Raw genomic sequence first — 17,663 nt, 5'->3', positions numbered from 1 at the left:
ACCAGGTCCAGGACTCAAACCAAGGTTGGCCATGTGGAAATCCAGCACCTTTAACCACCATGCCACCTGCCAGCCCCATAAATTCCTATTTTAATTCCGGTTTCCATGGGCGTCCTGACAGCTCCCCATAGTCATAGGGTCGCCTGTGTTCCAGGTTGCATTTTCCATACACACTTCATCTTCCTGTGCCCGGAGGACACCTCCCCTCCTTCCCCGCCTCTCCCAGGACCCCCTTCTTTTCTCATGTGTTTCTTTCTGGCTATGGATGTGTAGAAATGTCTCAATCCTGCTGCTCTGTAAGCAGGCTGACTTGCCATGTGCTGGCCTTCCCTGACCAGGGTTGTCTTCATCACTGCTCTGGCTGGCCCCTCGCCCTGGCCCTCCCAGCCAGCCTGTGCCACCTGCTTTCTCTTCTCCCTCCGTGAGGTCTCGACCCCTCAGACTATCAGATCAGCCCCCTCGTTGGGGTGGGTGCCTCTAATCACCCGTGTTTTCCCCGGTCCCTCCTCTCCATTTCATAAACGGCTGCCAAGAGCGTTTTAAAATATGAAGATGATTATTTCGTCCCAGGCTTTGAGAAGAAGGGGGAAGGGCTTGCGTGGGTTTCCATGGCGACGGGATAAAGTTCATCTCTCTGGGATGGAACCTTGACCTCAGCATCGTCCTGCCAGCCCCATCTTCGCTGTTTTCCCCGCTCCCCTCTCCCTCCTCTCTCACTTCACACTGGTATACTCGATCACTCCCCGGGGTTTTCTTTCCGTGGACCAGAAGCAGCTCAGAACTTTTGCAGTCAAACGCAGGGTTGCCATTTCTGTCTTTAACCAAGAGCATTAAAAAAAAAAAAAAAAAAAACCAAAAAAAAAAAGTAGCTATCTGCTATCTTTACCATCTCATTTTAAAAAGAGATCTTTTAAGTGTAAATAAGTTAATTCTGCATTGTAAGAAACTCAGCAAGTATGCTGATCTTTCTCCTTTTCATCGAGGGTGAACTGGTGGCTTGTAGGAGCTCAAGCTTTTTCTAGCATGTGGCTGAAATCTGCGTCCTTCCTTCAAGCAGAGGTTTGCGTTTGCCCTGCTGCCCTCGGCTCAGGACTCTTCCTTCTGGGGAACCCTGTAGCCTTGAAAGTATTCGACTCACTCCATCTTCCCCTGGGTTGAAATTCCTTTTTACGTGTGGCTCCGTCTCCCCAGCCTGAGGCCAGGGGCTCGGTCTTTTGGCTCTTGGTGGCGCCACCATCCGGACCATCTGCAGACGCTCATGTCCAAGAGTGGTCATCCTCATAGCAGGTGCTGACCCTGGCGCCAAGTCTCGCCTCACATCCAGGGTCCAGAAATAGTCTCTGGGACCAGCAGCTGGTGTAGTGGCTATGTCGCTGGACTCCAATGTAGTCGACCGCGATTCGAGCCCAGACCTGGTGTGTTAAATTCACACTGGGCGCGTGTGCGTGCATGCCCAAGATCCCGAGAAGAGAATAGAGGAGAAGGGATTGCGGCATGGCCATCCCCCCAGGGGGGTGATTTCTCGCTTTCTGTCCCTCTGTGTGAGCACATGCGCCCTATAGCAAAAACCTCTCCCCCCAAAAAAGAAAAAAAAAATCTTGAACTAGAGAGTACATTCTCATGCCAGAGAGAGAGAAAAAGTACATCCCAATGGGACCTGGGCACAGTCACGCCACAATCCCTTCTGCATTTATCTTGTAGGGATGTGGGGCTTGCACAGGCATGTGCGCCTAGCATGTTTTTCAAGCCACCAGGGCCAGGATTTGAACTGCGTGGTTGGCCTTGTGGGATCCAGCTCGCATAACCACCAGGCCTTGGGGCTGACCCAGAATACTCTTTTTCTTTTTAAAATTTTATTTATTTATTTTTGATAGAGAGGGATGAGAGAAGTTCCTTGTGAGAGAGAGAGAGAGAGAGAGAGTGAGAAGGCAAGCCGCCAGGTCTGGGACTCAAACTGCGGTCGGCCATGTGGGAGTCTGGTGCCCCCTACCAACACAACACCTGCCAGCCCGGAACATTCTTTTTCAATGACAGAACACACAGGCACGTGGTAGGGAGCACCCTTGGCAGGGTCTCATCACAGCGTGGTTCCCTCCCCGCAGCCCTCCAGCTCCTCAAGATCTTGGGTGCCCGTGCACATGCCCAGTGTGTTTTCAGGCCAACCTGTAGATCCAGACCCATGGATGGCCATCCAGCCTCCAGCCCTGCGGGCACTTCAGTTTTCTCTGCGTCACAGTGGCTTGGCCCAGTCTAGAACATTTTAAGCAACTGATTTTTTTTTCCCTTAAGAGGTTTATGCCTTAGGGTGCATGCACTCACTGGGGGAGAGAGAGACACACAGAGATAAGGGAGAAAGTAAGAAATCACCCCCCAAGGGGGAACGGCCATGCTGCAGTCCCTCTTCCTCCATTCTCCTGGGATCTTGGGCATACATGCACACACACATGCCTGGTATGATTTTTCAAATCATCGGGCCCAAGACTGGAACCATGGTCGACCATGTGGGAATCCAGTGGTGTAACACCATCTGCTGGTCCCATGAAGCAACTAATTTTAACACCTTGAAGAGAACACACATTTTTCTGTGCCTTCTCTTACGTTTTGGGTTGGACATGTCTGAAAACAGCAAGAATGCAAACGTAGGAAACTGAGGAGACGCATTTTTTTTTTTTCCCAATGAAACATATGCTTGGTGGCTGAAGCCATCGAATAAGTGCAGAGAAGCTGTGACGTTGTAAAGCAGTGTTGACATGGTGTGTCCCTTTGTTTCTCTAAAGGAACATTGGCCTGAGGTGGTGACTATGTTATTGGGTTGTGTGGAATCTGAAATGAGAACCAACTCCCTGGGACTCGGTTGCCACAGAAGGCCCAGCTGCTGCAGTGCAATGGTTAACACAAGAATCCTGCAAGGCTGAAGCCATTGGCTGACCCCGGTTTGCATCTCCAAGTCGGTCTGGATGCACATTAGACGCCTGTGGTCAGCCAGGATCCTCACTTTAAGAGCTGGGAAAGGAGACGTCTGTGTGACCAGACCCTGTCAGGGTGCATCCCTCTCTGTATCTCTCTCACGCTCTCATTTGAAAGGAAAAAAGCTCATGGGGCCAGCAGATGGCATAATGGTTCTGTCACTGGACTTCCATGTAATCGACAGCTGTTTGAGTCCCAGACCCGGTGGCTTCAACTCACGCCAGGTGCCCAAAATTCCTAGAGGAGAATGGAGGAAAAGGATTGCAGTATGGCCATCCCCCCTAGGGGGTGATTTCTCACTTTTTCTCTGTCTTTTTTTGTCTCTCGGGCAAGCATACGCCTCTTGCATCCTGTCTTTCCTGCAAAGCGCATTTTCACTGTGTCCAGGTAGCCAACCAGTTTTGTCCCCCTTAGGAACATTTTGCTTCCCAATGGGGAACATGCCAGACTGTCGCTGGCCTCTAACGTCCTCTATGGACATGTGTTAGTTACAGCTCTACATCAGCCGAGGAGCCAAGACTGTTTTGTGTTGACTTCTGCATTTTCTTTGTGCACCCGGCCAAGCCCGCCACGGGGTTTGTGCGAACATGTGCGCGCCTGGGTAACTGGACGGCGTTTTCTCCCCAGAGCTGTAATGAAGCATCTTCAAGGGCTTTGCAGGTTTCCTCGGGCGCAGCGAGCACGGTGGATGCCGTGGTTTCGCAAGTTTCTGTTTTCTTTGTCTGTACAGGTTGTTCCTGACTTCATGGCTGGGAGGAAATGGAGGATGCTCAAGAGCGCTTGCCGTGTGGCCGGTGGGGCCCGACCGGTTTGCTGGCTCCTGTTCTCTTGGGGGTTGGGGGTGGGGGGTGCTGAGTCCTGTAGCTCCAGGGGAAGGCCACGTGGACAGTAGCGTTGTCGGTTTGGCGTGGAGGCAGCCTGGTTTCTCTGGACACTGCACCCCTGTCTTACTTATGTAGCTCCATAAAAAATGTTGAGCCTAGGGACGAGCAGTTAGCGTAATGGCTGTGTCGCTGGGCTCCCATGTAGTTGACCGCGATTCATGTCCCGGACCTGGTGGCTTAGAACTCACACCGGGTGCGTGTGCATGCATGCCCAAGATCCCGAGAGGAGAATGGAGGAGAAGGGGTTGCGGCGTGACCATCCCCCCTGGGGGGTGATTTCTCGCTTTCTGTCTCTCTGTCTGTCAGGGGAGCGCATGTGCCCTATGGCAAAAACCTCTCAAAAAAAAAAAAATTGAGCTTGCAGGTGACATGGTGATTAAGGGCTCTGGATCTGATGGCTTGCTTTCTCACTTTTCCTCTTGCTCCCTCTCTCTCTCTCTCCCTCCCTCTCTGGTCAAATTAAAAAGAAAAGAAAATAACAGGTTGAAGAAAATTATTCTTTTTAAAAAATCCTAAAAAAATACCACTTGGCCTGGGGTGTTGGCCTAGAATCGGTATTGCAGACTCGCAGACTCAGTGGGCCAGACTTCTGTCACTTACACCCCCCCAGCTCCCTGTTCTCTCCTCCTCACCTACTGTCCCCAGTCCCCACTCCCACCAGCTCCTTTCGCCTCGGGCAGCTCTCTTAGTGAGATTATGAAAAGTAATGGGGTATTTGGGCAAGGAAGTTACCTTTTCCTTCAATTGATTTGGGAAGGATTCCTTATACCCTAGCAAGGAATTCCGTGTGTGTGGGGGGGAATGTTGTAAACATCTGGTTTTATCACCTTCGGAACCTGGTAACCTCACACATGCTGATGCCAGGAAAATGGGACTCCTACCCTTATGGCAGGGAGTCAGGCTCCTCTGTCCTCTGATGCGTGAATCGCCTCCGATCATAACTCACACGGTCTCAGAGAACCGTGCCCAAGGAAGTGGATTTTGCTGCTGTCCTGGCTCCTGGATATTCCTGGGAAAACTCTTAGCACTAGGTAAACGGGAGTCCTTTTGAGACTAGACCTAAAAACACCCAGGCATCCCAAAGAATTGGGTCTCGGGAGTAGAGTCAGGGCTGGGAAGGACGTCTGTAGATGAGGGGTCCAGTGTACCCCAGGGCATTTGCTGGTACGAGCAGGCTGATGGAACCTGATTCCAGTGGTTACACAACGATGTTAAATGCCACTGGACTGAGCTACTGGGACGGACCTAATGGGCCTCTGCACTGTGATGAAGCTAGCTCTTGTGTTTGCTGCAGACACGGCAAATACATACGGGGACCGGAAGACTGGTTCTCTTGGAAGCCTTGAGCCCCTCCCACACGGAGGCACGGGGAGTGCTAGGCGGTTGGACTGGGAGGCTGTTAACGTTGGAGCTGAAGTGGATGCTGGGTAGGTGTTGCACAGGCATTGTTCCAAGGTTCTCTGGAGGCAAGCATTTGCAGTAAGTCAAACAGCCCCATTAGGCGAGCTGCAGGAAGTCCAGCCCTTGGCTTCGTGCAGGTCCGTGGGAGATAAAAGTCTGGGCTGTTGGAGGCGAGGCCCCTCCTCTCACTGGATGGCAAACTGTTAAGGAAAGATAAAAGAGAAGAGTAAGGATGTTCTTTTTGAACAAAACCAGGGTGCCTTTATCATAGGCATTCCAGGAGGCGAACAGTTCACTCCACTCTGTGATCCTTAATGTGTCGAAGACCCTGAGAAGCACGATTTGGATTCACAGGTCTGCTGACAGCAATTTCATGTCATGAGTGAAAGTATCCCTGGTGACCAGTCTCGCTCTGTTTTTTTTTTTTTTTTTTAATTTTTTTATTTTTATTTTTTAAATTTGCTAGAGGGCATGTTGGAGAGAAAGTTAAGAAAGTACCTTCCTAGGGGATGGTCATACTGCAATCCCTTCTCCTCCATTTCTCCTTTCTGGATTTCGGGTGCACACGCACCCAGGCCCAGTGTGTTTTTTAAGCTGCTGTGTCCGGTACTTGAACCATGCAGTTGGCCTTGTGGGATCCAGCCGCCTTAACTGCTACATCCCAGGCTGGCTGATGGCCAGTCCCTTTTATTGGGAAGGTTCACTTAGGTGTTGGCTCCTGTTAAACGGACATCAACCTGGGTTTCCAGATCTTTCTTCGTTGGTTTTCCTGGTGGAGGTGTCTGACCCCTGGGGACCTGGTGGACATGTCTGGCCATCCTTAGACTGAGCTGGCAGGGTGGCCGTGTCACCCCTCCTGAGCAGCATGGGCGAGTCTGCCCGGGTCCCCATGAGTGTACTGTTGGTTCTGGCCCAGTGATCACTCAGGTTCCAGAGGAGTGATGGGGAGGGACTGTTCTGGTTTTCCTTCCTGTTCTCTGTAACATTGGGGGGAAGTTTAGGGGCTCGCGAAGGAGTTACTGTTTTCTCCAGGTGTGGGGCTTCTAAAACCCCCTCGTGAGCCCACATTGGGAAGCCTCGACTTGTCCAGGGCCTTTGCAAGGTCCAAGGCAGCTGAGCCAGCACGCCCTGGGACCAGATGCTGGAGCGGGGCCGCTGGGCGGGTCCTTTGTGTCGGGAAGCCGCAGGGCATTCGCCCCACCCCCACCCCCCAGGGAGTGCGGTTCTTGTGAACTCATCACCATCCGGAGGAGGCCGGCTAGGCCTGTGTTTCTTGACTTCCTCCGGACCTTGCTGCTACCCCCCAGCCCCCGCCCCCTGCCCTACAGAGGTCCCTCTGCTACTCTGGCCTGTGAGGGGCCATGTGGCCGCCTCTCCCAGCCACACAAGGGCATGGGAGTGGCCCGACCTGCCTGCTGCTGCCTGTCCTCACCTTGCGTTAGCTCAGTTCACTCGAAGAAAATCTGCTTGCCAGCGTTTGAATCTGTGGGCACGCGATAAACTCTTACCCACCCCTGGTATCTCAGAGTACTGGTTTTCTAAAATGTATTTTATTTCACTTTATTTATTATTATCATTATTTTTCATCTAGACCGGAGAAAGACAGAGAGAGGTAAGACAACAAGCTGCTAGGTCTGGGACTCGAACCCCGGACAGCTATGTGGGAGTCCAGCACCCACCTGCCGGCCCCTTTGGGTTTTCTTTCTTAGATAGTGGTAATATCCTTCTTAGAAGCAAAATCGGGGGGGCAGGGAGAGGAAAGGTCATCCCTTATATGGCACAGAGGAGAGCCTGGGAGTCGGCAGGTCGGTCACCCAGTGCAGTCACTCTCAGCTGACAGCTGGCAATGTCGGATTGCCCACATGTGGTCCTGACCACAGCCAAGCGCTCTCCCAATAGGCAAGGACAGCCGTGATCTCCTCCTCCCAGGGCCCTCTCTGTTCAGGCAGAAACATTTCAGACAGTACTTTTCTCTTCCCCAGAGTCATTCTGGTTTTCTAAGGAGTGTCATCCTGAAACTGCCCTGAATTCTGAGAATTTGAAGCCCAGATCCGAGGTTAACCACCTGCCCTGAGGTCCCTTCGCTTGCGTTCAGCTCCTCCCCTAGGGAAAAGCAGAGAATCCAGTTTGGCTGCACCCTTTTACCAAAGGCCAGCCCCTGACCTCAGGGCCTGTGAAAGACTCCCAGGATATTGCAGTGCTCTGCAAACAGCTACCCGAACTTTACCCCAGCTTCTTCCCAAAGCTGTAACTAGGAACCGAAGATCACTTAGATCCACTTCAAACAAGTGTCCAGAACAGTCCAGTTGGCCAAGAGTCCAGGGCCCGTTGCTGGCGTGCAGGTGCTCCAGTTGGAAGAGAGGTGTTTGAGAACGTGGAGACGAGAGAGCCACGTCCTTGTGGGAGCCAGTGGCGTGCACTTCCGCGATTAAGCAAACGTGAGGCTGAGGATTTGTCGCTGCAGCCAGCCGAGCCAGAGGGCTTGTATTTCCTGCTCTCCATCCAGCCTGGAGGAGAGTGTGTCCGCAGCTGTTCTTCTCTTTCATTGTCCTTGGGGTTGCGTTTGTGATAAGCCAAAATGTATTTATTTTTAATCGTCCGAGTGGGCTGGGGTGGGATTTTTTTTTTAAATTGAGGCTGATTTATTTTTTTTTCAGTGTTACATTGAATCACATACATCTTTACAGTATATAGCGTGTCTTTTCCAGCGTGATGACCATGCACATCATCAGGGGCAGATAACTTTTCATGTTTATGTCTATTCTACGTACTTTTTTCTCTTTTTTTTTCTTTTTTGGGGTGGGTTTTTTTTTTTTTTTGGAGAGGTTTTCACTATAGGGCGTGTGCGCTCGCCAGACAGACAGACAGAGACAGAGAGACAGAAAGTGAGAAATCACCCCCCAGGGGGATGGTCACGCCGCAGTCCCTTCTCCTCCATTCTCCTCTCGGGATCTTGGGCACGCACGCACACACGCCCGGTGTGAGTTTTAAGCCACCGGGTCCGGGACGCAAATCGCGGTCGACTACGTGGGAGTCCAGCGACATAGCCATTACGCTAACTGCTGGGTCCCAAGAGTGGAAATTTTTGAAAGAGATGTAAAAAAAAATTTTTTTTAGGAGATCATCCAGCTGGGTTCCTGGCCCCCAGAGCTTTGGCCGTGCAGTGGACTTGGGGAGACTCAGCCCAGGGGTGAACTGGGGTGTCGGGAGGTAAACAGCGTTAACATCAGTAGCTACAATGGGGGAGTTACACCGTGTGTGAAATATTTTAATAAATACTCTTCTGATTTCTTTTTATTTTTTTGAGAGGTTTTTGTTATAGGGCTCGTGCGCTCGCCAGAAAGACAAAGAGAGACAGCGAGAAATCACTCCCCAGGGGAGATGGCTATGCCACAATCCCTTCTCCTCCATTCTCCTTTTGGGATCTTGGGCACACATGCACATGCGCCCAGCGTGAGGTTTAAGCCACCGGGTCCGGGACTTGAACTGCGGTCGACTACGTGGGAGTCCAGCAACATAGCCATTACGCTAACTGCTGGTCCCATTACTCCTTTGATTTCTGTATCGTGAAGTAAGGAGGGCAGGTATTAGCAGGATTACTTTCTAGAACAGAGGCTTGTGGACTCGAGTGGGGCCAACTTGAGGACACGCCATGGGCTCTGGAAGTTTCCCTTCCGATGGCCCGTACTCCCGTGTGTGCTCCTGGGTCTCACAGTGTTACATAAGCAGACGGTCTTGTTAGAATTGCAAAGTCTGGAAGTCAGAAAGAGTGTGCTCACCTGAGCTCCTCCCCGTGTGGGACAGAGGTGGTACCCACCCCCTGCTCCACGCTCCACACTCCACCCCCGACAGCGAGCTCCTCATCACACGTCCACCTTAGGGCTGCGCTAGTTCCGAGAGCTGCTTCTTGGGCCTCCAACCCACACTTCAGCCCTGCCGTGGAGGACGCCAGGCCCGCGGCTGGTGCCGCCGGCTCGTGTCTGGTTCTCTTCTTCAGTGGGCCGAGCATCTCCCGTTCTTCAGCCGTCCCCTTTTCCACCTGACGTGGTTTCCCAGTTCTGCAGTGTGCGTGTCTCTGTGATTGTTCCGTGACCCTCCGTGTGGTACAAGGGAAAGCTCAAGGGTTTTGGGGTGAAGCCGCCCCAAGCTAGAATCCCGGCTCTGTCCCCGTGGATACCCGCAGTGAACCTGCTCATCGCCGTGTGGGATCTGGGGGGAAAGCGACAGTGTAGGTAAAGCCCCTGATGAGTCCCTGGCATGGAGTTGATGTTATGGGTGGTCTGTGCCTCCTAGTTATTGGGGACGGGGGCACTCTAAAAGGAACATAGTTAGCTATCCACTAGACTTCGGATAGATAATGATGTCAAGCTTCTTTTCTTTTTTTAATGAAAGAGAGACAGGGGACCAGCAGTTGGCATAATGGCTGTGTCGCTGGACTCCCATGTAGTCAACTGTGGTTTGAGTCCCAGACCTGGCAGCTTAAACCTCATCTGGGGCTTGTGTGCGTGCGTGCGTGCCCAAAATCCCAAGAGGAGAATGGAGGAGAAGGGATTGCGGCGTGGCCATCCCCTCTGGGGGGTGATTTCTCGCTTTCTGTCTCTCTGTCTCTGTCTTTCTGGAGAGCACACGTGCCCTAGAGCAAAAACCTCTCAAAAAAAAAGAGAGAGAGACAAGGCCTCCTCCCCCCCATCCTTTCCAGCCAGCCAGGATCATGGGCGTGCACAGCAGCGTCTCCAGGGCGACCTGGACCTAAACCCACGTCTTCTGTGTGGCCTCTGGCATGGCAGGGTGCCGTGTCACTGCTGGGCCCGAATCCTGTTTCCTGTATATATACAAAAGTCATATAGCAATGTCCTTTTCTGTTTTTACATTCCTCAACCAAGGTGTGCACCGAGGCCTCTCTGCCCTTCCCTGTACCTGCATCTCCCTGATAAGCCAGCAGAGCAGATCTGAGGTAGGGTGGAGCCAGGGCTGCTGGGTGTAATCCTGGGCCTTAGCTAGGAGACCCTGCCCTGCCCCACAGGTGGACGAGGGTGACCTGCAGGCCCTCCGCCCCCTCTGTCCAGCATGGCGCTCCCGTAGTCCAACACAGGCCGGTGTGGACACTCACCCCTCTCCCGTCAGCTTCCTCTGGCAGAGTAGACACAATCATACACGTTTCTGCTAAGTCAGGCAAGAAAGTGGGAGACCACAGAGCCTGGAGACCAGGCAGGAAAACGGCGTTCAGGAAGAGTCTGACTTGCCTGGGGAGGGGCCAGCATCTCTGCTCTTCTGCAGCCCGGCGCTGAGGCTACCCCGTGTCCTCCTCCCAGGGGAGCCGAGCCCCGTGTGACAAATGGCTGCCATGTGGCAGCTGTGTCTTAGCCTCACGAGTCTGGCAGGAATGAGGTCCTGTCAGGAAGCCGTGCTCTCTGCAGAAGAGCCGCAGAGCGGGGTGGGCTGCTTTTTGGTCTTCGTGAACAGACAGACCAGCCTTTGATCGGGACTCTGCCCAGCTCCTTCCTCCGGAGCAGCCAAGAGCCCTGGAGAGGCGTGCAGGAAGAGTGATGGCCGTCACAGAATGGTTTTGTCTAGCATCTGTAGGAAATCTCTCCATGTTTGCAGCAGTTCACAGTTTCAATATTCAGCGTAATCCACCTGGTGTTGTAGTCTGGTAGACAGGGCCCAGCCAGCACACACATGTCTACCTGCTGAAGTTGTATATCATGGAACAAAACATTCGTGTGATTTTATTTTTTTTTGCGGGGGGGAGTAGGGAGGGAGAGCTGTCTCTCCAGAGAGACAGAAAGCGAGAAATCATCCCCCAGGGGTGGAGATGACCACGCCACAGTCCCGGCTTCATTCTCCTCTGGGATCTTGGGCATGCACGCACATGTGCCCGGTGTGAGTTTTAAGCCACCGGGTCCAGGACTCGAACTAGGGTAGACTCCGTGGGCGTTTGGTGTCATAACCATTACGCCATGTGCTGGTCCTGGTGTTTTATTGTGGCAAATACAGTTAGATGGGCTCTGAGTCTCTGCTCCAGCACCTTGATTTTTACTCCCTGGGGTAGGGTAGACCAGTGGCTCCTCCCAAATCTGCACCTGGGAGAGGCTGTCAGGGACCTCCTTGTGTATTTCCTGGGAGCTGGCTCCTGGTTGATTGCATCCCCTGGAGAGCTGCTAACACACACTACTGGGCTTGTCCCCACAGGGGACTCTGGAGGTCTGTGTTGGGGCCACTGGGAGATTTGGATTTCTGGCCACCGGCTGTGCTACTGCTGTTCTCCAGGACCAGGGAGGGTCCTCGCAGTTAACTCCCAGGACTAGATGAGCTGGTGCGAGATTCTCTCCCTTTGCATTTCCCTGACTCCACACCTCCAGCGCCTTGATCCCCACTTCCTGCTCCCAACCCCCACTGCCTCACATGGCCACGCTCCAGGGTTCCAGGGTCTGGAAGTACGGGCTCCCTCACAGCACTGCTTTGCTCCACGTCCAGGTCTGCTCTCCGTAGAAGCAACTTGGAGGGCACACAGGTGGCTTCAGGCTTCCCTCCAGCCTCCTTTGCCTGGCTACTTCTAGAACAAGGGCAGACCGGAAGTCCCCTATCCCTGCGAGCAAGAAAGGCAGCGGTTCCAAACCTTGTCCCCCTGCAGCGAAGCTTCTAGTCTGAGGTGGGAACCTGGTGCCTGAGAGGAAGGCAGAGGTGCAGGCCGGAGGGGAGAGCGCCTGTTTCCTGCCTAGACACAGGCGGAAACGGAAGGCTGGGCACTTCGCATCTGGAAGGGCAGAAATGATTCAGAGTGAGATTGTTAGAAGTCTGAGAAGGTGACAAAGAGAGCCACAAGTTTGTGCCAGAAGCCAAAGACTTTGTGCAAAGGAAACTTGGTAGTTAACCAATTACCGGCCCCAGGATCTTGGAGACGAGTGACGTAACACCCCGTGGACCTTGGTGTTCATATCTGCACTGGGAATCATGTTCACGGGGGTGTCTTCATGGATTCCATGAGATGAGGTACTTGGCGTGTGGCATGCAGTAATCCAGGATCATTCATGCGATGGCCAGCTTGGAGCTGGCGTCCCAGCTCCATGAGTTTTGGGGAGCGGGCATCGGGAGGCACCAGGTGGAAAGCGACCAGGAGGGATGGCGTTGGGGAGAAGAGCAGGAGGGCAGTCTGGAGGGAAGAAACTTATCAGGAAGGGTAGCCTTGGGAACCAGTAGATATCAAGGGAGGTCGCAAGATAAACGGAAGCCAGATCTTGGAGCGCCTTGACTGCTGTTGAAAGAGACCACTTCCTGTCTGGAGGATGCCCCTCAAGTGGGGAGTGTTTGAGAGCTCAGAAGACAGCCAGATTGGAGGCCCCACAGACCCATCTTGGGTCCCGGTGTGGTCTCCTTCTTTGGCCTCCTCCTTTCTGTTGTGCTCATGGCCTGTACCAAGGGGTGCATCTCTTGCCTCTTCCCAGCAGCACACGGTGCCCGATGGTGCAGGGCCCACTTAGACGCCAGAAGGTGCTGCATGACACGCTCGGGCTCCCCCAAGCCTGCACCAGCCGCAGGGAGTCCGGGAGGGGTGTGACTTTCATGAGTTGCCACCCTGTCCAAGGCATGGCCTGAACTCTAAGCCAAGAAACACATCAACTTCCTGGAACTCAGAGCTGTCATCCCCGCTGTCTCAGCCTCCAGAGAGCACACGCGAGGCCATCCTGGTTAGAGGAGACACTGTGGCCCAAGCCTGGCAGGCAGGGGAGTAGGCATGGCCGTGATGGGGCACCCCATCTGCTTCTGTTTTGTCTCAGCCTGTCTAAGACTCAGCCCATCCTTCAAGAGAGATTATTGCTGCTTGTTGGCCTCCTGGTAGCCTAGACCATTTTAGGATCTGTTTTTTTTTTCTTTTTTAGAATTCTTTTATTTAGCTTTTACTTATTTATTTATTTTGTTTTCTTTTTCTTTTATTTTTTATTTATTTATTTTTTTTGGAGAGGTTTTTGCTATAGGGCACATGCGCTCGCCAGCCAGCCAGAGACAGAAAGCAAGAAATCACCTCCCAGGGGGGATGGCCACGCCGCAATCCCTTCTCCTCCATTCTCCTCTTGGGATCTTGGGCACGCACGCACATGAGCCCGGCGTGAATTTAAGCCACCGGGACTGGGACTGGAACCATGGCCAACTACGTGGGAGCCCAGCGACATAGCCATTACACTAACTGCTGGTCCCCCATTTATTTCGTTTTATTTTGATCAGAGAGAGACAGAATGAAAGAGAGAGAGAGAGAAAGTGAGAAAGCGTGCCACCACGTCCGGGACTTTAACCGCAGTCGGCCATGTGGGAGTCCAGTGCCCTTAACCACCTAGCCACCTGCCGACCCCAGGATCTGATCTTACAACTCCAACTCTTTTTTTTTTTTTTTAAGAGAGATTTTTGCTACAGGGTACATGCACTTGCCAGAGAGACAGAAAGCGAGGAATCACATCTCATGGGCGATGGCTGCACTGGAATTGATTTTGCCTTTTGGGATTTGGGGTATGCACCCACACACGCCTGGTGTGAGTTTCAAGCCCCCGGGTCCGGGACTCAAACTGCAATTGACTACACAACCATGACATCATCTGCTGGTCCCTTAACTCCAACTCTTCCAGCCTGCCAAGGTGAGCCTGAGTTGTCAGCTAGGCTCTTAGACTTTGTGAGCAACCTCCCGTGCCCCTGGGCCTCTGAGAAGCTCAGCCCTGCCTCATCCATGGAGGGTTGGAAAAGCCCACTGGCCCTTCACTGTCATCCCTGGCATCTAAACTCACTCCCTATTTCCTAGGGGCCTTAGGACAGACTGTAGATTCCACTGAGAACCCTGGGCTTTCAGAGCTGGGATGCAGCCAGCGGTTTCCAGCCCATCTCCCCTCTTATCTTTCATCTCTCCTTCCCTATCTCCTTGGACCTGGGGGCAGGATCCTTAATCTCTCTCTGGCTTTGCAGAGCATTGTGCCTTATCTCCTCCCAGGCTGGGGGCCCACCCTGGCCCTCCCCCTCCTCCTCACAAAGGGATCTCTGCCCTTTCCAAGTAATCCTGCCGCCATGGGCTTTGGGGGAGGCTATTGGAAGGCCCGTCTAGAAATTCAGCATCCTCCTCCCTTCCCTTCACCAGCGGCCCAGTCTGTCCGGCATCCTTCACCCACCTGTTAGGGCTGAGTTGGTGGTTATGGAAGGAAGGGGGGATCTTGGATTTCTTCTAAGAACTGTCTTGTATTTTTCCACTTTCTACGTTCTGTGGATGTGACTCTTTTTACCTGGCTTAATGAAGGCATTCTCAGAATTCAAATCATTTACCTGCAAGGTCAAGAGGCTGACATTTTCAAGGTCAAGTCTCAGCATGCTTTGTTTTTCGTTTTTCTGGGTTTTGCTTTGTTTTGTTTTGCTCCACATCAATCCAACTTTTTTCTTGGTACCTTGTGTGTTTCCGGGAAGCTACTTGATGGACTTTTTAAATTTTTTAGATACTAGTTATAAATGAGCTGAGGGTGAGACCAGCAGATGGCCTAATGGCTGCGTCACTGGACTCCCATGTAGTCGGCAGCGGTTTGAGTCCCAGACCCGGTGGCTTAAACTGATGCCGGGCGTGTGTGCGTGCATGCCCAAGATCCCGAAAGGAGAATGGAGGAGAAGGGATTGTGGCGTGGCCATGCCCCCTGGGGGTCTATTTCCCGTTCTCTGTCTCTGTCTTTCCAGCGAGTGCACGTGCCCTATAGCAGAAAACTCTCAAAAAAAAAAGAGCCAAGGAAATATGTCTAAATTTGAGGGAGAGTCTAAAAAGTTTTCATTCCAGAAACTTGCCTGACACTAACGTGTGTTTTTTATTAATTATGTGTAAAATACAGTGTGCATGTTAATTATTGGTTGATCTCGGCATTTTCTAGGAAAAAAAACTTTAGATCTGTTCTTCTCCAGGCTTTCTTCCTAATCAAACTGACTATTGATTTTAAAACATGCATCATAGTAGAAGGAACCTTGGCCTCTTTTTTTAAAAGCAGTATTTCATTTCAGTTTAGAATCTTTAAATTTAGATAGGCGAGGATGATCTGAAAGGATGTTTTGTTCATGGAGTTCTGAAACATACCTAAGAATTTTAATAAAATAGATTTAGTTTAAAGGAGGGCGGGTGACGCCTCAAATAAAAACAAGTACTCTTGGGGCCAGCAGGCAGCATGGAGCTTAAGGTGCTCGATTCCACGTGGCCAACTGCAAGGTTCAAGTCCTGGGCATGGCAGCTTGAAAATTCATACCCAGCGCCGGTGTGTGTGTGTGTGTGTGTGTGTGTGTGTGTGTTTCTGCACGAGCACATGCATGCAAAATCCCGGAGGAGAAATGATGGCCGTGTGGCCACCATCTTCCTGGGGGGACGATTCCTCACTTCCCTGCTCCCCACTAGCGCACTCACCCCTATGGCAAAAACACAAGGATTCTTATCCTGTATTTCTAGGTGAATTTCTGGCGTCCCTGACCTTGCTACTACTGAAAAAAATGCTGAGTGTAGGTGACGTGCATTTTTCTGTGGGCAGGTCCGCCGACTTCATCAGCTACTTACATTCTCAGGGTGGGTTCTGTCCCAAGACTATTTGAGTAGTGATAAAGACGTCCCTAGGCTTAGGGGCTCCATTTCTCATTAGAGGGTTGTCCCTGAGTTACTCCCTTGTTTCCTGCTACTTCGTTTGAAATCGAAAGAATTTGTCCAAAGAGAAAGACACCAAGAATAAAACGGAGAATTAAGGCAGTTAGATGTAAAAGGAAGACGTTTTTGTTTTCACGTTTTTTTTTGTTTTTTTTTTTTTTTTCCCATCGGGTACATGGACTGGCTGGAGGAAGGCGGAGAGAGGGAAAATGAGAAATCACCCCCCAGGGGGATGGCCACTCCCTTCTTTCTCCTGCTGTGATCTCGGGTTGCTTGCAGGAGAACCGTGGTTCTGGCAGTGGTGGAGGAGACACAGGGGCTTCTGATAGAGCTGCTTGGTGGGGCTTTCTCACCCCAGCAGTCTGGGGGTCAGGAACTACTTGTGGACAAAAGGAGTGAGATTCAGGAATGGCTGTTTGATACGATTGGGCGGTTTGCCTCCAGACGCTTCGAAGGGGGCTTAAAACAAGAGCGCGTCAAGCAGTAGCTTCTCAACAGGTGTTCTCCATGCGAGCGGGCTTTCTTCTGGAGTTCTCGCCCAGCTTTGCCCTTTGCCCTATAGTAGAAGGGAATGTGGCTGGAGGCTGCGGGCCCTGGGAAATGCTGCATCCCGTTTTCTCTGACTGTCGAGGGCCTGAGGCAGCTTTCTCCCATCTCTGGGTGTGGAGGTCCTGGATGCCGAAGAGCAGACCTTCTCAAACTCAGGAAGGGCAGCGTGTGTAATTTGAGACCTTCTCTCCATCCTCCCTGCAGAGAGGAAGAGGCCTGCGTTTGGTCCAGTCTGAAGGGTGTTGGAGACATTTCCCCCTGCAGTAGGGCAAAGATAGAATAATCTCTCCTTCCTAGAAGGCAGTGTGTGGTTATGGCCATCAGTCTTCCTCCCTGACCTCTGCCTCCCTCCCTTTGTTCTTAGTTCTTTTTTCCTTCCGTGAGAAAGACCGAGAGGCAGCACCCGCAACTGCGTCCTGACACCTTCTGTTAAACCAGGCGTTTAGCAGCTCTTCTGTGGGTGGGCCATTGGGATGCCCGAGCCCGCCTGCAGCCATGCTCAGCCATTCCCACGCGGGCTTGCCTTCAGTGCACTAAGGACCACTCTTGGGAGGCTCCTGTCTGCTCAGGTCCCCCTCTGGCTCAGGTGCTGACGGTGCACTCTGGGTACACGGGGCCTGCTTGCAAGGCAAGCAGGGAGGTGTTTCCTTGTCCTGATCTGTGACTCTTTCTTGCAAGGTCACCCAGCGACGGGAGGTGTTTCCTTGTCCTGATCTGTGACTCCGCGTGTGATGAGCAGAGGGAAGCACACGTTTAGGACCATTCCTGATCTTTAACCCCCGTTTAAAGGTACCTCTTGTGTTTGTAGGTTGCTCCAGCTCTGCTCCAGAAGCGGTGGCTTTGAGGTGTGACCCTGTCCACGTCCGCGCCCAGCCAGCAGCAGCATCTCAGTAAGGAGGACGGCTTGATAAGGCCAAAAAACAGGTCAGTTCAACTCGCTGAGTCCCAGCAGCCCGGGATGCCGGCTTGCCTTGGCGCCCTCCCCTCCTTCCCCGTGTTCTCTGAACGGTCCTCCCAAGGCTTTATGTGAAGTCACATGAAAATGACAGCCGTCACTTACTAGTTCTTGATCGGAGGGCCTGAGGTGTGGGCTGAGAAATCTCAGAGGGTGGAAGCCACCCTACAGCACCCCTTCTTTTCTCCCCCTTCCCTTCTTTCCTTCTCGACCTCCCAGCAGGTGGTGGTGTGGTTAGGGTGCTGAACTCTTTTTTTGTTTTTTTTTT

General features: G+C 52.3%; 1 protein-coding gene across 1 annotated transcript in view; it reads left to right on the top strand.

Moving 5' to 3' along the window:
* The window catches only part of RREB1 (ras responsive element binding protein 1), a 169,695-nt gene that overhangs the window by 68,804 nt on the left and 83,228 nt on the right, over positions 1-17,663 (top strand). Inside the window, 1 exon segment of the mRNA XM_006141235.3 lies at positions 17,249-17,364. The gene's annotated coding sequence lies outside the window, so the exon portion shown is untranslated.

Source organism: Tupaia chinensis, unplaced genomic scaffold (genome assembly GCF_000334495.1).
Source record: "Tupaia chinensis unplaced genomic scaffold, TupChi_1.0 Scaffold000048_1, whole genome shotgun sequence".
Taxonomy (NCBI): Eukaryota; Metazoa; Chordata; class Mammalia; order Scandentia; family Tupaiidae; genus Tupaia; species Tupaia belangeri.
Note: the sequence above shows the minus strand (reverse complement) of the source record. Positions and strands in the feature narration are given on the sequence as shown.